The sequence below is a fragment of the Macrosteles quadrilineatus genome, unplaced genomic scaffold (genome assembly GCF_028750875.1).
Source record: "Macrosteles quadrilineatus isolate MER2022 unplaced genomic scaffold, UCM_ALF_1.0 Scaffold_5__1_contigs__length_97177068, whole genome shotgun sequence".
In the NCBI taxonomy this organism is placed as follows: domain Eukaryota; kingdom Metazoa; phylum Arthropoda; class Insecta; order Hemiptera; family Cicadellidae; genus Macrosteles; species Macrosteles quadrilineatus.
The window spans coordinates 2,165,224-2,190,346 of NW_026542598.1; the positions used below are offsets into that span (position 1 = coordinate 2,165,224).

A 25,123-nucleotide genomic window follows, 5' to 3' on the forward strand; every position below is an offset into this window, starting at 1 on the left:
CCTGTTTCGCAAAAACTAAAAACAATACAAAAACACCGAAAACCCCCAAGACACTCCCGCGGTTCCAAGGACGACGGAGGAATGTGTTTCCCCGGCGGAGGTTACCGGAACTGCAAGTGATCAAAGAGTAACAGGTTGCGCAACAGTGGGAAACTAGGAAGCGGCGAAAAAGTAGGGCGACAACAGAGTGTGGCCTGGGGAACTGCGGAGTGATCTAGGACCGACGTCTGGACAGATTGAAAACAAGGAAACCCCGAATAGAAGAGCTCGCACTGCTGAGGAGAGAGGGAGTAAAAGTAAACTAGATCTTGGTGAGTGGTTACAAAGCAGAGTAATGACAAGGCTACCAATTCAATCCTGAGAAGTAGCTTATGGACGATTAGAAAATGGACGGATCTGCCCATGATTGTTAAGGCGATTAATGGTCCTGGCTGAAGAATCAGCTGATCTTATCCAGTAACAACGCTATCATCTTGTCTATACAGCACTTTACTTCCTTCACCACTCCCTACGTCGCGGATCTGTTGGCCCTCCTTCCCTATACCATTTTAGAATTGCAGATACATAATTGCCACAGACAGTTACCACACTCTGCACTGCTACTACTTCTTCTCTGCACTCTGGCCTTACTACTTCTTTCACCATTTCCTACGTCATGGACCACGAAATCATGTTTCATGTTTTGACCAAATCGTGAAAGATGATTGCCTCTTTGATTTTCAAAATCTTGACCTTGATTATTGCAAATTGTATTAAATCGCAATGACTAATAGGCCGCAATGTCTGACATTGTTAAGCAAAGCCACTGAATAAAGATCGAACCTTAATCCTAGTACTAAAGAAAGTGTCTCTGTCTTTAAAAGGAGCAAATAACACATATGGTAATATGTGTCAGAAAAATGTTCTTTCAAGGAAGTAAACTCAAGTCTCGCTGACTTTGGCAACAGAGATGGAAAATGTTCATTTTCAAAGAGAAAGGCAAGTAAGAAATCGGTAAATTAGAAACATGTGTCAGAAAGGTGCTCTTTCTCGGAAGCAAACTCCGGTAAAAATAGGTGAAGTGTGGTAACGGAGCAAAATTTATGTTATGAAAAAAAAGAAATCAGTAACGTAGTAACATATTCATTCTCGCAAGCAAACTCCAGTTAAGTATGAATCAAATGCTTCTACTAGATAGCTTCGGTAACAAAAATACAAATTCACTATGCAGGTTTTTTGCAACTAAACATTGAAAACATTATTAATAACATAATTATTGATTATAAATAATATCATTTCGCAAGAAGTGTTTTATCTCGTAAAGAGGAACTCCTTTCTGCAGAAATCGTCTAAACCGGTATTTCTAATATAAATTTTTGTCAAACTATTAACAAACACATATTTAGTAAAGTATAATAGTCTCCCTGTACACAGTACATGTTATTATGCAGTCAATAAACAGAACTTAAAGACTGTGAACAAAGTTTGTACAGATTTTAATCGCAGTAATCAAATAAAACAACAGTATTTATTTTAATTGATCAATTAAACACTTATAATTGCACCATAGCTGGTTATGACATGTAAGACCATTTACATTGTTCACACTCGTTAGTAAATTACTCGCAGATGACTTGTCATTACGCGACTGATGCCATAGATAAATCATACAGTCTATGCCATGCACAATAAGTGACCACGACAAAGTAACACACAACTTACCGATACACCTGTACTCCATATTCGCTTAAACAATTTATTTTGTGAAATATCGTCCTCGTAACAAGCTATTTCAAAATACCTACAATTAAACTGTTACTCATAAAAAACTATTCAAACTGCGTGCAATCAGGTAAACTAAATATCTAACATATGATTTAGCTATAATGCAGCGTTTTACTTCATTAAGAGATTCCTCATTCCTAAGAACAAAGGTAATGAAATCGGTAAAAATGATCGCACTAGACATTGTGTGCAGTGTTGCAAACACTGCTTCTATGTAGGCAGTAGTTAACCAAGCAAAATGTTTATTCTTTCATTTACAAATAGTAGTTTATAAGACGTTTTTCAAATCACAAATTTTGTTTTGGATTTGATTAGTTATGTGTCTGGAAAATCACAACATTTGAAAGAATTTGGAAAAATGTGGTGAATCGTAATTTTAATTTTTAAATATTGCATAAAGCTGTCTTCAAATTTGAAGATTACCTAAGCGGTTTCGACTTTCGACCCAGATTTTATTTTTGAAATTACAGTGTAAGAAATTATGCTTTGGTTGTCATAAGTACCAAGACCAAAGTTTGGAAATTCCCCTAATAACTTAAAAATCACCAATGGCGTTTAACACACACAAAAAAGTCCCTCCAAAAACAAATTACCAAAGCCTCATAAAATATTTATTTTGCAATTGTGCACATTGTACATCAAATCGTACTGGTCGTCTCTTTTTCATTTCGCGAGAGTTTTTCAACGCGAGGACCACAATAGGGTAAATTCGTGTTTTCATCCGTTCCCTCCAAAACAATTCCGACGCAGGACGAAGCCCGCAAACGTAAAATTTATTATTCTCCCTGGCCCGGCAATATTTCAAAAGTGGTTTCCTACGTCTCCGTTTGAATATCCAATATACCCACCTTAGACGATGTTTCCTAGGATTTCGTTTCGGATAACACTATTTAACTGTATCCAAATATAAGTGTATAAGCTCTACATTAACTGATTGTTCAGTAACTGTTCATAGACATGTCCTACTGTTTCACAACCGATATGATCTAATTGTTGGATTACGGACGTTTGTAGTATGAGAGGGGTTTTCAGCTTGTCGTAGGATTACCCTAGTAAAAAATACCATGTTTACTTTTAGTGTGATTAATTTTTTTTAGTTTTAGAACTAACTAAGGTGAAGAGAAGAGAATTTAATGTTAGTTTAATACGGTTTTGTAGAGTATATTTTTAACGCTTAGATTTTGGTTAATTGACTTGAAACTACGAGTATTTTTACACAACACAATAATCTATTTGTAAAGTATTACATGTTCTCTAACCTTACAGCCAGCGAGTAAACTACAGATCATAAAATATACAACTCTAAAAAAGAGAGAACTATTTTGATTTTACTATGTACTCAAACCACATGAAACACACATGCATATAGGAGTCAGAGGATGAAAAGTCTACTTGCACTTTTCAAAGCCATTTACAGCCAACGCTAGTACAGAATCCAATCACAGCATTTCTACGCATCCATGACGTCAGCAAAACACACACCTATCGTAAAACCATAATGAACGGCCCAAGTAGATGTTGCACGTTGGATGCAGTATATGTTTTCTACTGTTGTTGCACGTTGTTTGCCTCAACAAGTCTCTCGCCACGACAAGGTACAATTTGACATCGATCCATGTAAGTTTGCATGGACAACGGTAGTTCTGTGAGGCGTTACAACACTCATGCGTCATTGAGTGCACGAACACAAGTCGCTGTCTTTGTCAACGGCCTCACCTGGGGCCTGGAGTACACAAAACTAAGTGCTTCAGATCCTTGGCTAAGTTTGGGTCAAGGTTTTGCGGAAGTGCCGAGTAAAAGCAAACATGGGAAATGTAAACGGCGATTTTGTCCGCTGAAAAACTCTTTGATTAGTTTAGAATATTTTAAGTGTTCAGACCCCTTAAGTCGTTAGGTTCCCTTCCACTGATTAATGAAATACTTATTTAAATCTCATTAATAAATGATGTTATTTCCCCAAGAGATGTTATAGCTTTCGATGGTTCGAAATTGGACCCAACTGAAATAAATTGGCTAATGTATGGTAATGTTAAAGGGTTAGTCAGTAGGAAGCTGCAGAGATCATCTCACTCCATTGTAAACACGTCTGTTACATCCTAGTCTACCTTTACTTATTGCTTATTTATTCTATAACTATTATCAGCTGGTTATAATGTTTACTTGTTCACTTTGTTTTTAATTTGTGTTGAATAAAGTTGGTTAAAATTGTACTTTGACAAATACATTTATTATTTGTTCTAATTACATACAGAACAATTTGGCGACGATGGAGGTGAGTACTAGTAATTCAAATACCTCTCAAAACATTCAAATGATTAACTCAGCATTGATTGGACCCTTTAATGAAAGATATGAAACATGGGAAATGTATATGGAAAGACTAGAGATATCATTCATTTATAACAACATTTCGGAAGATAAAAAGAAAATTACGTTACTTCACTGTATTGGATCAGACACTTACAGTAAACTTAGGGATATATTGCATCCTGTATCACCTATAACTAAATCTTATGCTGAATTAGTTCAAACTCTTAATTCACATTTTACACCGAAACCAAATGAAGTATCAGAGACATTCAAATTTCATTGTAGACACCAATATGAAGGAGAAAACGTTTCTGAATTTTCATTGGATCTTAGAAAGTTGTCTAGATATTGTAATTTCGGCACATTTCTGTCAAAAGCCCTGAGAAACCAATTCATACTCGGGCTAAGGGATGAAAAAATACAGACAAGGTTAATTACTCTAAGTGACAGTGATTTGAGTTTTGAAAAAGCTGTAGACATGGCTCAAGTAATTGAAAAGGCTCAAAACGATTCAATAACAATCCAATCAAAATTCAATCATGAAAACAATGAATTGCCGGTTAACTTAAATGTTGTACAACAGAAAAGTTTTCAAAAACCTAAAAACAGTACCAATCTTAAACAATGTTACCGTTGTGGAGAGTTACATGAATACATATCTGAATGCAAACACAAAAATACAACATGTAACTTCTGTAAAAAAATAGGGCATCTAGCAAAGATTTGTTTTAGGAATCCTAATGCACCTATCAAATTGTAAAGACAAAATAAGACTACATTTAACACTACTTCAAGAAATGTAAAACAAATCACAAACTCGTTTGAAGATCAAAGTGAAATATTTCTACAACAAAATATGAACAATTCTGTTAGATCCCTCTATAGGGAAACTAATGTTATTGACATTTGTTCTATGAATACCTCAGAAGATAAATTTAGGAAAATTATGTTAAACATAAAAATAAATGGGAAAACTATTCCGTTTGAACTAGATACAGGAGCAGGGGTATCTTTGATGTCAAAAAGTAACTTTTACAAGTTTTTTCCAAAACACAGACCTTTAATGAATCCAGACATAATCTTAAGAGATTTCAACAAAAATGAATTTGTTCCATTGGGTAAAACCATTGTTCAGGTTGGTTACGGTAACCAAACCAAATATCTTCCATTGTATATAGTCGATGGTAATAGAGATACGATATTTGGTAGGGAATGGCTGAGATCGATTAAAATAAATTGGTCAGACATAAATAACGTTCACGGAGCTGACTTGAATAGAGTTAAACACTCAAATCCCAAAGTACACGATATTTTAATGGAATTTAAATCCATATTTGAACCAAGAGTTGGAAGTTTCAAAGGGGGAGAAGCACTTCTTAACTTAAAGCCTGACACTACACCAGTTTTTAAAAAGGCTAGACCACTACCTTATGCTTTGTTACCAAAAGTTAGTGCAGAAATCGACAGACTAGAAAAAGAAGGTATAATTACAAAGGTGAATCAGAGTTCTTGGGCTACTCCAGTTGTACCGATTATGAAGGCAAATGGGAATATCAGACTGTGTGGAGACTACAAAGTAACCCTCAATCCCCATTTGGTAATACCAGAACACAACATGCCCCGCATTGATGATATTTTGGCCAGAATGGGTAATTCGACTAAATTTACAAAGATTGATATATCCGAAGCTTACCTACACATGCCAGTGAAAGAAGAATACAGAGAATTGCTCACAATCAATACACACAAAGGTCTATATCGAGTAAATCGTCTACCATTCGGAATTGCAAGTGCACCTGCTATTTGGCAATCAGCAATGGAAAATATTCTACAAGGTATTGATGGTGTTGATGTTTTCTTTGACGATGTCAAAATAACAGCCCACAGTGAGGAAGAACATTTGAAAAGACTCCGTGCTGTATTAAATCGGTTCAAAGACAACGATTTACACATTAATGTTTCTAAATCTCAATTCCTTGTACCAGAGATTGACTTTCTTGGTTACCATGTCTCGTCAAAGGGAATAAGTAAAAGTAAACATATTACTGAAGCAATAAGAAACCTGAAGAGACCAAGTAATGTGAAAGAAGTTAGACAAATCCTTGGGTTGATAAGTTACTATAGAAAGTTTATTCCAAACTTAAGTGAAAAGATGCAAGCCATTATTAATCTCACAAGAGCTAATGTACCTTTTAATTGGACTGAAGAATGTGAACGAGATTTTCAATTGGTGAAGGAGGAAATGATGTCAGAGAATATACTATGCCATTTTGACCCACACTTACCACTCATTCTAGCAACAGATGCTAGTCAATCTGGAATTTCGGCAATTCTTTCTCATGTGTTTCCGGATGGAAACGAAAGACCTGTTGCATTTGCTTCCAAAACACTATCACAAACACAAAAACAGTACAGTGTCATACAAAAAGAAGCCCTGGCAATTTATTTTGGAGTTAAACACTTTTACCAATACCTTTATGGACGTCATTTCACCCTAGTTACAGACCACAAACCCCTGGTATCAATATTTGGACCGAAAAATGGAATACCACTTATGGCCGCAACAAGACTACAACATTATGCTATATTCCTTCAGGCATTTTCATTTGACATAAAGTATAAATCAACCAAAGACAATGTTAATGCTGATGCACTTTCAAGACTACCTAAAAATGTTGAAGAAGCTGCTGTTATTGACTCAGCCGATGTTCATGAAATAGAACAAATCTATACTTTACCTGTGACAGCTGAAGAAATAGCAAAAAATACACAATCTGATCCAGACCTTAGAGATATTTATCAATCACTAATCAGAGGGGAGCCAATCCACCACCCGATGTCTTCTAACGAACAAGAATGGTCAATTCAGCTTGGATGCTTATTAAAAGGGAATCGTGTGGTGATTCCCAAACAACTTCGTGCAAGAATTTTGAAAGAACTTCATGAGGCTCATGTGGGTATAGTTCGCATGAAGGGACTAGCTCGTTCGTATGTTTGGTGGCCTAAAATTGATGCAGACATTGAGAATATGACCTTAAATTGTTTGGGATGTCAACGAGTACAGTATGAATCACCCAAAGCACCAGTTCACCATTGGGAATATCCTTCAAGACCTATGCAAAGAATTCATGTTGATTTTGCTGGACCATTTTATGGCCATTATTTTCTCCTAATTGTGGATGCCTACAGTAAATGGCCAGAAATTGTAACACTTACAACTATAAATTCACATAAAACCATTGAGGCTTTGCGTAAATTCTTCGGCTCCTTTGGAATCCCTGACATATTAGTGTCTGACAACGGAAGGCAATTTGTTTCATTAGAGTTTGAAAAATTTCTTAAATCAAACGGAATTAGACACAAGAGATCAGCACCTTACCATCCTGCTACTAATGGTCAAGTAGAACGCTATGTGCAAGACTTGAAAGATACCATCAGAGCAATGCACTTTGAGGAAGGCTCTATCAAAATAAAGTTACAGAGATATTTAATGGCCTATCGAAGAGCTCCACATAGTACTACAGGACAATCTCCTTCACATCTCTTCATTGGACGTCAAATTCGATCAAGACTAGACTTATTGCTTCCTGATTTGTCACAAAAAATGAACCAGAAGTTTGACACAGACTGTGACAGGCAAAAGTCCTTTAAAGCTCAAGACCGTGACAGGCAAAAGTCCTTTAAAGCCCAAGACCCTGTCGCCTACCGCCTCTATGGAACCTGCAACAAATGGGGGTTTGGAAAGATCAACAAAAAAGAAGGACCAAGAAATTATGAAATAACCACAAGCAGTGGCCCAATCAGACGACATCAAGACCAAATTAGACGCTCAGGGCGGGACTTGTGTGAGTTTTCATTAAGGAATGAGCAAAATCAAGTATTCATACCAACAAATTTTGGAGAAGTCAGAGTGGAACCCACCGAAGACCATGTAACAAATTATCACAACATTGATCCAGAGACCAATGATACCAACATACCAGATGATCCAGAGACCAGTAACAACATATCAGATGTTCCAGTGGCACCAGCTTCCGCTATGACGATGAGTGAGACGATCAAAACGGACACATAAACCTGTCGATAGACTTAACTTATGAAACTCACTAAGAAGGGGAGGTGTTACATCCTAGTCTACCTTTACTTATTGCTTATTTATTCTATAACTATTATCAGCTGGTTATAATGTTTACTTGTTCACTTTGTTTTTAATTTGTGTTGAATAAAGTTGGTTAAAATTGTACTTTGACAAATACATTTATTATTTGTTCTAATTACATACAGAACAACGTCCTTCACAAGAATTGATTAAACTGATATAAAAGCGTCAAATTCCAAATTTTACGATTCCTAAATACACAAATGTCGGTTTTGTTTAGCCTAAAAACACCAAAAAAGAGGTCCAGATCTTAAACTTTACGTGGGTCAAGTTACGTGAACCACTCGCTCAAAAAATAAACCTTGCGCTACAAAACCACACGTACACAAAAAATACCTAGACACTGTCCATGGTTCTACCGAACACTTTATAACCGCACTGTTGCAAATGCATCTAAACCCATCCCAGTCCATAATCTCCACGGTTGTTGAACGACTATAAACAGTTAGGTTATGTAGTCATGGAAGTATCAGATAAGGGCCGGGTTATGTGTCGTGTGCCGGTGTGAAAGTGATAACCTCTACACCGTCTGCATAGCGATCACGGACCTTCAACTTGTACCGCTTCTAAACAGCCGCAATAGTTTGCGACACTTCCCTATCCGTGGCGAGACTTCATAAGATAGGTTATATTGTCCTACTGTCTAGGGTTTAAATACGACCCTCTCCGGACCGCCGGTTTTTTTTACTCTGATGTCCCAAATATAAAACCAATGAATATATCCTACATTCTAATTTTAAAACTGGCCGAAGTTTAAGGACATTTAATTTTGAATCTTGGTCTTTGCAAACCACGTCGTTTAGCTGGTAAAAAAATTGACCAACGTTTTGTATGTTCTGAGACTAGTTGAAATTGTAGCTTGTTCATAATTGGATTACGTTACGTTCATAGTATACAGGCAAAGCTTCGACTTCGACTGTGTCGTTGAATTGTTGAAAATACCGGTAACTGATACGATTACGTTTAGCCAGATCAGTTACCGGTATTTTCAACAATTCAACGACACAGTCGAAGTCGAAGCTTCGCCTGCATACTATGACCGTGGAAGTCTACCTTCTAATTTAATTCTTTTTTTGAAATACGAATATCAATAACAAAACATTACACTAATTCACTGGGAAGAAATAACAATCTCTACTGTAAAGATAAGGTGTGCGGGGAAAAAATCATACATTATGTACGTGCATAATTTATTGTTGGTTTCCTGTGAAGATTTAATGTAAATCCATTTTGTTATGTGGAATTGTAGGTTTTTGTTTAACAGTTTTTCTAGGCAAAAATATAGCAACAACAATTTACATAATCATCAGTTACATAAGGAGCGGTTGTAAAATTAAAAACCGTTGGTAACAACTTCTGCGCCGTTGATTTTGCATCTCTTGGGCCCCTTAGCTATGGAACATAGACACTCATATTGAGAATTTGTTGAACCTTTAATCTCGTAACCAGGTAAAAGTTAGGTGCAGGGATCATCATCTTAATTAACTATACTTCGATTGTGAGTTTCCGTCTAGTAACTAAAAGCACGTGCAAAGTACGGAGATATTCACACGTGATTCTACACAGGTAAAGAATCATTGATTCCAAACAAATTTAAAATCACCAATTAATTAAACCAAGTCAATTAAAGCAAAACAAACAGCACAAAAAACTAACACTTGCATACAAATCAAATCGAATAAGCAAGTACGTGTCGACTGCCGACGTTCACAACAAAAACCACAACTATAAGAAAAGTGAAAACACAATGGTTGACGATTATTAATGGAACGCAATCGCATGGAACTCGCCAAGTCACCTGGTTACAATGTAAATTGGTTCTGCAATAGTCACGAACTACGAAGGTTTGCGTTGACGTTGCAGACGACAGAATACAATGTAGCATTGTCTAAATGTAAGGAGACTTTAATGTTTAACAAGGTCTTACATTTTTGGTCCCTCCTGGGCCGGAAATTGTTGGATTTATAACATCCCTTAAAAGTCACAATAGATCGTCAATTCAAACACTTTATAGAGTTAGAAATCCTCGTAATAAATCTTAATACTCTCTAGAATTGGTTATTATATGATAAATTCCAATTATCAGAGACAGTTCGGACCTCAGACCGAGTTTGTATGAAAAAAACGACTGCCTTCACTTGGGATTGAATCGGTTAATTACCATTGGCGATTGTCTGGATTTGAACCAGAGTCCTCAGGATCAAAGTCATGGGCTGCAATCACTTGGCTCAGGCATTTAATCTTAAAGTTCTAAGTCGTAATTAAGTAAAGACGTTGGTTCATACAACCTTTTATCGTGACAAAGGGAAGTTATCTAATGGTCTTAGCAATCTTCGAAGCCAAGCTAAGCTATAGTGGAAACATCTTTTAAACACTTTGGGCCGAAAAAAACATAGAAAAACTGGAAAACTTCCTACTTAAAACTTGATTGATTCCAACATTAAGGTAGAAGACCTTGGGAGGGTTTCCACAAAGTTGATAATACAGGTATGTTGACAAATTGACGGGTGCAGACGGTTTTATGCAGAACTCCATACATCAATTCATAAATTGATTTAGAGCCAAGTATCGTTATAATTTACATATTTAATTGTATAAATATAATTTACAGTCCCCGCAACAAACTTAAAAGTTAATGTTTTACTAAAGAAATCACCCAGAAGCATTACCATTTGGCCTTCAGAATGTTTACCGCTAATCATATAAATATTTATTGAATACATTTAATAATAGTAATTAACATGTTCTTGTGCAAAAATAATTTAAAACTTCACTGAAGACGAATAAAACAACGTAAAATGCTCGTCGTTTTAGACAAAAGGTCAACTAGCATTTTAATGCCTAAGTATGATTTTTTGGGCAGGATCAAATGGAAATAATTTTCAGAAGTCCTGTTAAACATTCCAACGGTTCCAATAAAACCCACATTGTAAAGAAAAATGTAGTAAAAATTCGTTACGTTTATCAACTCAACTAGTTTTATCTAGATATTTTACAGTTTAGCAAAGGTCGAAAAGGTTAGACATTACATTTAAACACATAGTAAACTACGGGTAGAACATTATTCTGATGAACTGACAAAATTAATATGTCTCTAATTTACAATGTTTGCGCAATTATCCGCAACATTCCCATAAACATCAAACACTTGGAAGCAAACCTGCAGACTAAGTGAATTTACAATTGGATAGTTGGATTTTCACTCAAATATTTCATTAATATTACCATATTTATTCTCTTTGGAATAACATTAAATTTTATGTGTAAATAGGTTTGCTACAGGGAAGGTGATAAAGTGTTTTTAATTGAAATGTTAATAGCTTAGTATGAAATAAATTTTCCAAATATTGTAAGATAATTATCCATAAACAAGCAAACTACAACAGTCTATTTACTCTCCTTAAGAAAAACTTGGGAATTTTAATTTAATTTTTTTAAACACTACAAATGGGTTTAAAGGAATTGCAACATTTGATTTGTTAGAGGTCAAAAATAAAAAAAACAACAACAAATTTTACCCCATAAAACCTCATTCATATAGTCCGATAATGCTGGTTCAAGAACATGTTCAAATAAACGTCTTCAAACAAAACAAAAAATAAAAAAAATAAAAAAATAAAAAAAAAGTGTTCAAATAAACAAATTTCATTAAAATCGGAATAAACATAATTATATATCATACATCAAGACGTCAAAACGATAAAGTAAACCGGTGCCAGGTTTATGTTTTACCATGAGACCTACGGTAATCGCTCATTCCCTGTATGGGAAATTCGCAAAAAGAGGTACTGAGATAATAGGCATATAATGTTACGAACATTGCTAGACATATTATACACTGCATTTGTAATGAAACAATTACGTCAAATTATTTCACATTTCATGTGAAAATTACAGAGCTGAAAGTGTTGAATTTCTCATTAGGTTTTGATTGATAATATGTCATTCATTAACGAGACATCATAATGATAAACAAATCGTAAATGTAACACGTCCATAACCATTAAAACTTGTGCATCGTATGTCATATAGTTTTAATAAGTCAATTTTTATTATTTAACGATAGAGCGTTGCGTTCAATTACAATTTATGCGATGTGATGAGATCTAAGCAATTTAAAATTGTCATAAACATGCACTTAGGTATAAATCAAACCACTTACTGACAATATGATAAAAATAATTAATTTCATCACCAACCAGAATATTATGGCTATTCTGAATCTAATATATATTTAACAAACCAATTATCACATTTGTTCTATGGCCCGGAAGCTTAGTTTAAAAGAAGTAATTGAAAAATTATTAGTGTAAAAAAACAAATCAATTCCAAATTACTATCGTTTTAAATCTATGGAAAAAATATAATACATAAATACATAAGAATGTGAATAATACACGTAACGTTTCTAGAATTACCAAATCAATATTAATATATCGTTTATTTGATTATGTCCAACTATAAAACCACTATTTAATGGATATCGTTGCTATTCAATTTAGATTAATTGAAAACTGCGAATATAAAAAAAAACTATTTTTTTTAGATAAACTGACTACAAGCATCTTGCTTTCATGACACAATTAATTACCAAATTTGTACAACGAAACGTCAAAAAATAAATTATAGTGTTTATAAAGAAAACTGTTTTACATAAAAAAACATCGATAGTTTAGTTAATTATTTTCAAATTAATAATTTTTTAGACCTACTGGCTGTAAAACACTTTAAATGTGATGGCTGCTTTAGACATTCATCACACAAATATCAAATTTGTACAACATAACGTCGGAAATTAAATTAACTGAGTGTTTACAAAGAAAACTCTTTAACATTAAAAACATCAATCGATAGTTTAATTATTTTTAAAACAACTTTTTAAGATCAACTGACTGTAGGCTTAAAGCAAATTCATCAAATTTGTTCAACATAATGTCACAAAATAAATTAACTGAGTGTTTATAACAAAACCCCTTTCACTTAAAAACAATCATCGATTGTGTAATTAATTAAATATTTTATAACATTTATTGTGGTGGGCAGACCTGAGCGAGAGCGACGGGTCGACTGGCCGCGACGTACGTGCTGGCTACACTACACAGACACTGACTGACCGCGGCGACTGTCAGCCGCGTTATATACCTGGTCCGTGTAAACACCTCCCACCTACAACCACAGCAGCCGCACCGCGCCGACCACGCCGCGCCTCTACACACAGTTTTGGCAATAATAAACTGAGAAAACATATTTATTTATTTAAAGAATGACATTACATCATAAAATGACAGGACATTTGCCAATACAATTTAACACTTAAAGCTAAATAGTAATATTAGAAATTAAAACAAAATAATACTTAATCCTACCAATTTCCACTTAAAAATTCTTTCAAAGAATAAAACATTTTGATTAGCAACCAGTATTTATGTGATTTTTAAAAATTTGTTTGGATTGGCGATGTTTTTTTTATCAAGAACTAAGTTGTACAATTTTGGTCCAGTATATAGAGGCGGCACTTCAAATAGAGTTAATCAATTGATTAGGCTTTGTGTCTAGTGTTTACTTACATATGGTTTATGTGACTCTCCCTGAAAACGGGCAAATTGTTGAATGCATAAATTAATGCTTCTAAAATATATATGTCATACAATGTTAAAACTTTAACAGCCTGAAAGATGGTTTTACATGGACTTCGGGGTACTTTAGCAATAATTCTAAGTGCCACCTTTTGAAGCATAAAAATCTTTTACCATGGCAAAGATTTTCCTACACAAGAATTCCGTATGACATTAAAGATTGAAAATATGTGTGACAAACTGTTAATTGAGTTTTAGTGTCAGTGATTTGAGAAATTGTTCTAAGAGAACAAATGCTGAAGGAAGTTTTTTTCGTAATTTATTAACGAGAGGAAGCCATTCAAGATTTCCGTTTAACACACACCAGTTAATAATTAAAATATAGTAAAACGTATGTGAAAGGTGGTATATTTTATCATTAGGATGCTTCTAAAGTGGTCCTTTTGAAACGTCCGTGTAAACACGAACACCGAACTCAACTGATTATTGGGCTGTAAATCAATGATCCTGACTGATGAAACTAAGTCCTTAGTGAAACAAAGCTACCCAGATCACCTCACACCATACTTCATCATCTTTTACACCCATTCTTCTCTCATATTTGGGTTCAAATACGCAAGTGGCGTCTCCATCTCAATTGATAGTGGTATGCTACATCACCCATAGCAGCCGCTCGGTGAGCTGAATTATATTTTTTATAGGAACACATTTTTGAACACTCGCACTAGTGTATAATTTAAAGTACAGTAACACATGTATGAATACACCGAGCTCCATAGCAGCAACCTTTTGGAACAAGCCAATTTTAATTTAGTTTCGATGAGGGTTCGTTTAAGTGTTTCATAAAAGGAAATTTACACTTTTTATCTACGGAAAGTAAATAAAAGAAACGTCTTATAACACTTAAAACATATATTTACGCTTATACTGTTACTCACAAGACGGTAAATATACAAAACAGATGGTAAGTGGTGATCGATTTCGATTCGACACTCCAATCATCATCAGACCCAATAGGCGAATCATTTTGTTATAATTTATCATAGATTCGCCTATTGGGTCTGATGATGATTAGAGTGTCCAATCGAAATCGATCACCACTTACCATCTGTTTTGTATATTTACCGTCTTGTGAGTAACAGTATAAGCGTAAATATACAGGGTGTTTTTTTAAAAACTTGAATCTTTATTTATGTAAAAACCGCAATAGATAGAAATATGCAGTTTGCGGGAATCATCTATTGACGTAGGGGGCACAATTGTTTTGAATTCAACGTTACATTCAAATTCCCCCCCTTTCCCATCCTGCCCCCAACTTAATTTTTTTAAATAGCAAGGTACCCCTTGTGACAAATCAAATGAAAGAGCATAAAAAAAGAAAATGTTTGATGAAAAAAAATTTAAAATCGGTTCATAAATTTGCGAGATATTTCCACCTCCCCCTCCCCGGAACTTAATTTTTTTTCAACAGCAAGGTACCCCTTGTGCATATCAAATGAAAGAGCATGAAAAAAGAAAATGTTTGGTGAAATTTATTTTTCATTTGATATGTCACAAGGGCGGGTACCTTGCTATTAAAAAACATGTTATGGGTAGGGGAAAAGGGGGGGGGATTATCTCACAGATTCGTGAGCCGATTTTAAAATTTTTTTCACCAAAAGTTTTGTTTTTTCATGCTCTTTCATTTGATATGTCACAAGGGGTACCTTGCTATTAAAAAAAATTAAGTTCCGGGGAGGGGGGGTGGAAATATCTCGCAAATTTATGAACCGATTTTCAATTTTTTTCATCAAACATTTTCTTTTTTTATGCTCTTTCATTTGATATGTCACAAGGGGTACCTTGCTATTTAAAAAAATTAAGTTGGGGGCAGGGGGAAAGGGGGGGGGAATGTGAATGTAACGTTGAATTCAAAACAATTGGGCCCCCTACGTCAATAGATGATTCCCGCCAACTGCATATTTCTATCTATTGCGGTTTTTACATAAATAAAGATGCAAGTTTTAAAAAAAAACACCCTGTATGTTTAAAGTGTTATAAGACGTTTCTTTTATTTACTTTCCGTAAATTTAATAACACGTACAATGCTGATCAAGAAGTTATTTACTTTTTATCCACGCAAAGTATAAATCACATCGGCTCAATACTAGGTTTGCTGAAACAGAATAAGACACTACTAGTAGAATACAATGGGTTGAATACACCCATCGTAACAAACTTACAGGACAAGCCTAGTTTCTAGTGGTTTAATTGAGATTTTTTCATTCAAATCCTAGATAAAAAGAAAATTTATACTTAGTAAATACACCGTAAAAATGTTATTCACTCAAAGAGTACTTAGGTCTGCTATAAGGAAGACGACCAAAAACGATTTAATTTAATTTTAGACCCTTAAATAAAATGAATGTGCGTTGTATGAGTAGACGAAGAATCAATTCGTGGCGCATACTTATTATTACAATTTTAGATGGGAACGCTTCCTACCTATGTGTTTGTTTTAACCTAAATATGAGTGAATGTGAAGGATGAGTGTACAACGGAGTGTGATGCATTGAGTAGCTTTGTTACTGGCTAAGACCAGCTGTTTCATTTTGCACCATTTATCATTTATCATATTCATTTATCACTAGTGTACATGTTGCTCGAATTCGAGCAATTAGGATTTGCAAACCAATAACAATCATACTAAGCTATCCACATTTCAACAAAAACACACCTACCTTCCCTGTAGCAGCAAACCTAGGTACTCATATTAAAATTAACTTAATGTTATATAAATAGTAAAAAATGACCATTTTCAGGGAATATGTTTGTAGAAATTAAGCCAGGTAAATGGAAATATTGGTTTGCTGCAGATACACAATTTTAATAACAGCAATGATTGTACAATCTGAATTATTACTTATATCCATGAGTTTATCCAACAATTATATCCTGTAAAATATTATTACAGCAGCTCAAAAATATTGGACAGACTCGGTCAACAAATGACGTAACTGAAAGAATCCCATACTAATGACATTAACATATAGTTTGGCAGTTCCATTTAATCAATGTTAAATGTTTACATTCGGGCGAGTGACATATTTTATTTATGTTTATGATCCATACCGTTCCTGTTCTAATAATCATGCAGTATTTAATATGTTTGGACCAGCTGTGTGGAATTGTGAAATCAAAATTAATTTGACAGTTAGTTCTGCTTGTTTACATTTTTAAATTTTGTGGGTTTGTTCTTTGTTACCATGGATACCATCAATAAATATTTCACTTTTAATTTCTGACAACAGCTGGAGTTCCATAACAAATTTTGTTTCCCATGTTAATCTTATAGAGAAATACGAAACTTTAAAGGGCCCCAGGGCCTCACTCTCTAATTATTTACCTAAAAAGAAAGTTTCCTGCACAACTTCACGTTACGCTCTTTCCAATGACACCAAAAACATGTCAATCGGTTCAGTAGTTTCGGAGGAGTAATTGTCACAAAAATCCTGCTTGCGTATTAAATAAGTATAGATTATATCATTATATTATATCATTTATCATTTATCATTTAAAAGCCCAATGATCAAGGACAGCTGGGTCCAGTATCGAACCATCAAAAGGTTCACACTTCGAAAAGGATCGAACCGTCGGCCTTCTGATTACCAGGCGAGCACTATCACCTGAGCTATTAAGAGCTTAGCACTTTTTATATTGCCAATGGGTGACATAAAAAAAATCGGATGAAGATAATGTAATAAACTTCGTGAATTTTAAACACTGATTGACACTGTTTGATCTTTGTATGTCAATCCGTTCGTCTGTAATCTGTTTAGGACAGCTTAAAGACTCACCCTGTATAAAGAACAACATTATCCTCTTTCTCCTCTTCCCGATGCGATAGCAGCTCGTTTAATATGTAAAGCGTAAAATTATCAGACAATTGATTTAATCCACTTTTCTGTAATTACTTATAAAAAGTTTCGCACCCTCGCAAGAACGAATTAATCGCGGATGACGACGAAGGCTTGAGCCTTATTAATGGAGTGACTGGCGGGATTACGAGAGTTTACGGGTAATCTAGATCATTAACATCGCCACGGTTATCTATAATGGCTGCTTAACAGATCGGCGTGCAGAAACTTTGTCACACAATATTGTAAACTCGGTGGTGTGTGAATTATTGTGTTCTGCATCTGATTAGATTTTAAATTTACGATGCCCCTATTTTTTTGTTATAAATAACTTCTTGGTCAGCGTCGTACGTATATAAATACCTTAATAAAAATACGCCATATAAAATAATATATTTACACTTATACTGATTACTCTCTGTTAGTGGTGATCGATTGTGATTGGACACTCAAATCTGTGAGTAAAATGTAAGTGTAAATATATTATTACAAGAGATATTGTATGTACTTTCAGATCACATAAAATGACAATTGACAATTGTGTTGGTGTTGATTTATTGACATTTGTGTGAGATGTCTTTTGTACTTTCAGGTATTTCTTTACGCCCAACACTCTTGAGGATTTTAAACCACTAATTGTGTCGCTTTATTTTAATAATATTATATGTATTATACATATGAAGAAAACCAAGGGGACGCAGTAACTTTTTGATGGTTTGAAACACGTTTGAAACTACACCCAGCTGTCTTTTTCAATGGAATTTTAATAAATGGCCCTAGTTAAAGTAACAGCTGGTATTAGTAGCAAAGTTACAACACCACTCACTCTATTCTACACTCACTATTCACTTACATTCAGGTTAAATATAAAACACACTTTCCTGTCTCTATCTAGTAATAATGATATAATTTAAATGATGCAATAAAAACTCGACAAATTTGTTTTGGTTACAGTGGAATAACGCTAGTCCAAAATACAAATCGTTATACAGTACAATTAAAAATACAACATAAAAAAAGGAAAAATATTTTCAACTTACTCTCGTCTGGATTTTTCAAGTTACGTACAAGTCCATTAGTTTTTTTGACCAATTCGTATATACCAAGGCAAAAATGTGGCTCGGATTCAACTATAAACTGTAGGTCCCTTTAGTTGTCATTAGCTGTATGGGCTATTAATTAACAGCTATGTCTAAGGAATAAGTCGGCCTCAGTCACTAACAATACTACAAGATCACGCCACTTATCCTACACTTATCTCCATTCATATTTGGCATAAAATACCTACTTTGTATGGTCGCCATTTCATTGAAAAGTATTAAAGTATTACAGTATTAAAATATCAGTGGTAAGCTTCCACACTTAATTATATTTTTCAATAGCGAAATCCAATAGCGATCGGAATATTTGTTTGGTGAGAGCTTTCAAAAAAGAGTTTGATGGAAACACGAGTTTTTCCACAGTTTTGGTGGGCTCGACGGCTCGACACAGAGCCGCAACGATCAAGGACTTAAAGGATTTTATATTTAGTTCCTTGTGTGATGTTTAAGCTAATGTGAAAAATGTCACCAAAACAAATAGTTTGTCTCTGAGTATATTTAGCCACGACTTTCCCACTTGTCTAGGAAACCACCTTATCATCAAAGTCCAGGTCGTTTCGATTAATTGTAGACTCATTTCGGTCATTCAGAAAGCTAATGACAGCGCGTCCAATAAATAACTTATAAAGAATGACTATATAATAACTATTTCAAATAATAAACCGATTTCCTTAATTTCTGTTTTACATCAGTGCTTTTGTATTTATAAACAGTGGTCAACAAACCAGGACGTATACCGTTATCCCAAGGATAGAAGATAACAATTTGGAGGTTTTTAGGAAGATTCAATTAGGAACTTTTTGACTATAAATAATTGGTTGTCAAAATAATTGGAAACGCTAATTATTGGCAAAATTAATTACAAGGAATCTTTTTATCGCTTTCACTATTGTGTTTAGGTGTTTCTCTGAACTGATGATAGACGTAGGCCTATTTGAGACCCCTTAGTTTTTGTGAGATACTAATAATATTTAAAACACGAATTAATTGAACAGAGGAACAAAAATTTGCAACGACGCGCTTTTGAAAAAAAAAACATCTGTTGATAAAGAAGATATTTAAAAATGGGAAAACAATTTTTCTCAAACCTCAATCCTCATTAAAGTAGGTAGAAGATAGCTAAGACAACTTTTAACTGTAAAGTAATACTGGGAATGATATACTTTAAAGAATTTAGGAAGTTTTAAAATAAATAAGATTCAAATAAAGTATAGTACTACTGTATACGAGAGCTCGCCCTGTGGTCAAAAACTCGACCAAAAGTATGTATTGTGCAAACTTCTCTCTTTTCACACCACGCTGTAAATAAAACATGTGATTGGAATTTCTTTTTGGTTTTCTGTTTATACTTTGTTGTCATTTTCTTCGTCACCAACATGGCAACCCATAAGACCCATGTTAATTTTTTACAATTTTAAATTAATTTTTTGGGCTTATTTTTGAGTTTATTTTGATTTATAAAGGGATTCTGCACATCTGCAGAAAAATTTCTTTCATTTTTTGCCAACCGCGTGTAATTCGGTCCGATAGTATGGTCAGGCTACCTGTCATATTAAGTCTTGCAAAAGTTGTTTAGTATAAGATATAAACATAAGGTGTTAGAGTACTGACATAATCGACCTAGTAGATACAGTATAAGCTTACGCCACGCAACAATTCAATTGAAGACGAGATGTTTCACAATAAACAATATACCATTTCATTTGCGACTGTAGTTGTATGATGCATGTCGTTTGTATGTGTGAGACGCTTCGCACCTGTTGAATGGACAACCCGCAATTAATGGCTTACAAATTACAATTGCTGAAACAGTTGACAGATTGAGCTTAAAGGTAGCCTTCCGAGATAAAAGCAAATCAAAATCTTGATCTTCGGAAAGTGATTACGTCATCGAACTGGCGGAAACATTGTCCGGCGTTTCGGATCCGATGCAACAAGACGTCTTCAGGTCAAAATACAATTTAGCTAAAATTACATGGAGTGCATGGAATATGGAATGCTGCAACACTTGTGAAATGTCGGCAAATAATTTCCAACGACGTAGTCGTATACGAATACAACGATTAAAAATAAAATAGAACTATTTTTTCACATTAATAAAGGAAAATACACGTCGAAATGTGTCCACTGTGAAAAACATCTTAAGTGTAAAATATATTTTAAATAATATTGTTGATCACAATCTATTGTAATTGATTATAAAGAAGGCTTTAATATGAAAAGAACGAGTCTCGACACTATTATAGTTTTCCTTGATGAAGTTTATGCTTGGTCATAGTACAAACATGTCGAATATCTTAATGGGGGTTCGTAGACTTTGGAAATCCTAAAGTGTTTCAGGAAGCTCAACGTTTTTTCAAAGAACCAAAGTAATTTTCAGATTTTACAACCTATACTTGAACTCCTGAAAAAAATACACACACGTCATAGGAAACACCTCAAAACTTCATAATCCCTTCACACACGTACATTGGCCCAATAAAACAATCAAGTCGTGTAGGTGTGAAGAGCCTGGTCGTCAGGAAGTGATCTTTAGTCAACATTTCCTTGAGGATGTTTAGACAGGTTCCTTCCTGACATTGGGCACGTCAAGATTAACAGGTTGATTAGTTTTATACGTATTTGAAATACAATGTCTAGATTTGTTTTAGATAAAATAACAAATTTGAGAGAACATTAACAATAATATGAAGTAACTTTGTAATAAAATTCTTTGAAACGTTCCCGGACTGAACACTTTACAGCAACAATTAACTTTCGTCAACAGGATGCCATTTTGATCGACAGATTAGACTATAGCTTTGATAGTTTATCATAGGACTAGCTGCCCTTGACTGTCGGGCTTATAGTTAAAGATTAGGTGACACATAGTAGTACACCGCCTTTACTAATAGTCAAACTGAAAAGGCCATACGATGCTGTATGCCTACTTGACTTTATCCCGTTGACTCCTCCTGGAGCACATTTTGCTTTTTTGCACATTTTGCATTTTTGGCTTCGACTGTTCCTAGTCGGCCGTGCATTAATTGTGTCAAAGAGTTCCATAACTGCGCCAAACCCTCGATGGGTCCCAAAAATGTTCCTTAGTTGCGCCAAGTCCAAGCCAGGTAGGGGTGAGTTGCCGGCAGAAGGAATAAATTTGTTTACGAGTCATCCTAACCAATTCAATTATATATTGAAAGAGGGCCACCACTTGGCGCAGTTAATAAACGTATCGGGTGGCTCACTGGAGTAGTTGGCGCAATTCAGGAATACCCGACTCGACTACCTGGCTCAGGTCAGTTGGCGCAATTAATATCCGCTCTCCTCGTCACCAGTCGGTTGCTTCCATCTTGATCTCTTTCCAGATACGTCTTCTCCTTCATTTCCCCTAGCTATGTCCTCGTCTTTTCCACGTGTTTCTGGGTTCCACTTTAATGCCACCTTTGCTGAATCTCCATTTCCCTCCCGCATGGTGGGATTTACCCTTCTTCATTTCTATTTATCTGCACTCCAATCGGATCTTGATATGTGCACCACCATAGATCCTCAATCAAATGTTGTTTCAGGCCACCTTATTCTTAGAATTATTCTTTGGAACTTGTTTATGGATACTTGCAGCGTATTATTTGTAGTTATTCCTGGATTAAGAGTTATTGACATGTAAAAACGAAAAAGAAGAATTTTAAAACACAAAGTTGCAATTTCAATTTCGTATTTTGTTATCCCTATAACATTTATTGGTAAGATTTGATACTTTAAACCACGACATGAACATTCAATAAACATTTGGGTTGGACAAGGTGTGGTGACACTTTAAAAACGTCCACTACAGTAAACATAAATGCACTGAAGTTTAAAGCACACTTTTCTTCGGTTGCAGATCGCAATGTAAACGAGCATCAGGTATCTTTAAGGCAATTGCCCAAGGAACATGCTTACATCCTTGATGCACTAAACGAGCAGCCTAATGGTCATTACCAGTTAATACACAATGACAATGCTTAATCATTAGCGTTTAGCTGCACTTCAAAACGTTTCATGGACCAAAGAAATCATGAAAACTTAATTTTAACCCGTGATAAATATAAGAAGTTTAAGCACGATTACTAGAAAAATACAGTTAGGTACTTAAAATGCCGAGATAGTGAATTCAAACAGCGTATAAACATTCAAAAGTTTATAAATGGCAAAATTTACACCGTGGATGTTTTTGAGACTTCAAGTAAACAACTATGATAGAAACTATAATTAATAAAAAAAACACGTAGATATAATATTAAAAAGGTCAATGGAGCAATAACAATTATTCGTTCTTACTACAAGCAGGACACATAACACTTAGTATTGTGTTTGGTTAGAAACAAATATTTAAAAAAGTAGAATAAAACAAATGCTGAGAATTGAATGCTCCCAAGATGACTAGAGGGTAAGCTGTAACCAAGTACACATTAAAACTGGATAAATGACTAAATGAAAAGTAAGGAGAAAACTAGACGTAAGGAAGAGAGATTGAAAAGATGGATAAGAGTGGAGGAAGTCGAAAAAGGGTTAAAAATCGCTCCAACGTAGGCTTGCTCATTTGCAGTACCCAATACCCACACAAACACAACCTTGACATGTAAGTGGTGTTGGGTAGGTCAACACAGCCCACAAGAGGTTGGTAACCTAGACCTCCAGTGACGTAGACGGGACATGCTCTCCACACGCTGTTGACTACAATTTGTGGAATCAATTTCCTCTGATTGCAGTCTCCTCGAGCCGCAAAACCGACGTTTCTCTTTACATCAAACAGGTTTCCCCTGCCTGTTCCTTGACCGCGAACAAACAGTCAGAGTTTTCCTTATGATTTATCGTCTACCTCTTTCTTCTCCAGTAAATTGCAAAAAGACCACGAGTGCAAAATTAGTACTAATCTAATTTTTTCATTACAATCTCATTCAATTCCGCCTTGAAGATCTGTAACATCAAGAGCGCACGAGTCGTGTCCATCCAAACCACCTTGAAATCCTATTTTACACTTTGTTATAAAGCTTTGCAATAATTTAAACTAGTTCAAAATACAATTTACGAGCTGAGCGAGCCAAGAAACGAAGGCCAACCTGTAAACACGCCTTGTTCATAAAATTATTTACCTAAATGTGTGAAACACACGTAGCAAAAGAAAAGTACATAAATCCTTCTCGTCTCTGGTGGCGTAAACCGCGAGCTGATGGCCGTAGATGACCGGCAGACGCCGATTAGGAAACGTTGTTTTCGTGACGAGCAGTTTTTGACATTGTTTGATGTCCGACAAGCTGTAAGCTGTGTACACTGCAGATGGCGGAATCCGGAGTGGCATTTAAATACCCTCAAGGTTACAGGATGCTGGGTTAATGATTTCGATCCTTTCGGAGACAACTGAAAACTAATGGAACATTAGGCACGTTAATAGGCAGTGTGTGAGGTCGGAGACGTGTAGACACTGATGTGTGTTTAAAATCAACCAAATGTGTTGTATATTTTAACTATCTTTCAATGTTCAACTTATGAAACAAGTTGAGCGCGTGGATAGATTTACCATTGACCTTGGACACCGAAGACGTCTCGTTTACATGCAACAGCGCGGTTTTTTTAAAAAAAAACTTCTTTAAGTTCTCTAATTTAGTGTGCCTCGTTGTTCTATTTTCCATTGCGGTTTGCCACAGGCTTCCTAGATTATTGATTGAAACATAGAAGATGTCAGAGTTAAAAATAAGTTGACCTTTCAGCATAGATAAAATGACGGTGTACAAGATATGGAACATTATTTTAAATGGATAATGAACAATTAAATAATGAATTTATTTTTCCTTTTAACCGTACATTACAAATTTGTTCAATCAATAATCAAATCAGCTCACTCTGTTGGTAAAAGTAGCTCACTTGGGGAAGTATTAGTTTATTTAAAACTGTATCCGAAAGATTATTAAACTAAAAATCACACTCGCGTTAGTATAAGGTATCTTTATCAAAAAATTGTTCGTACATCCAAAAATATAAATTTATTGTATTTTTGGACCAGCAGAATTCTCTGTATGGTTCTCAGTAATTTGCAAAAGGGTCACCAAAGCCAGATCTCGGGCAGTTAAGCTAGGCTAAGTCCCAACCAATCCAGTTAAATATTGTTATAATCCTTACATATCCCCCAAAACATAGGTTTGCAGCGGTTTAGTTTCCTAAACCAATCTGATATTACGAAATTATTGGATAAAAGTTGTATTACAACTTGAAAAAGAACAAGTAGATTAAATCATATTATAACAATAATTTTTCGCAATATGCCGGATTAGCAAACTAAATTCTCGAACTGGGCATCTT

The 25,123-nt window shown here is 34.9% G+C and overlaps 1 protein-coding gene across 2 annotated transcripts in view; it reads right to left on the bottom strand.

Annotated features, from left to right (window-relative positions):
• The window catches only part of LOC128994068 (elongation of very long chain fatty acids protein AAEL008004-like), a 108,628-nt gene that overhangs the window by 65,120 nt on the left and 18,385 nt on the right, over positions 1-25,123 (bottom strand). The window contains exon 1 of one of the 2 annotated variants that reach the window (XM_054418297.1): positions 13,279-13,349. The exons of the other annotated variant lie outside the window; for it this stretch is intronic. The gene's annotated coding sequence lies outside the window, so the exon portion shown is untranslated. Of the gene's footprint in view, positions 1-13,278; positions 13,350-25,123 lie in introns of those variants that run through there. 2 annotated transcript variants of the gene reach the window in all.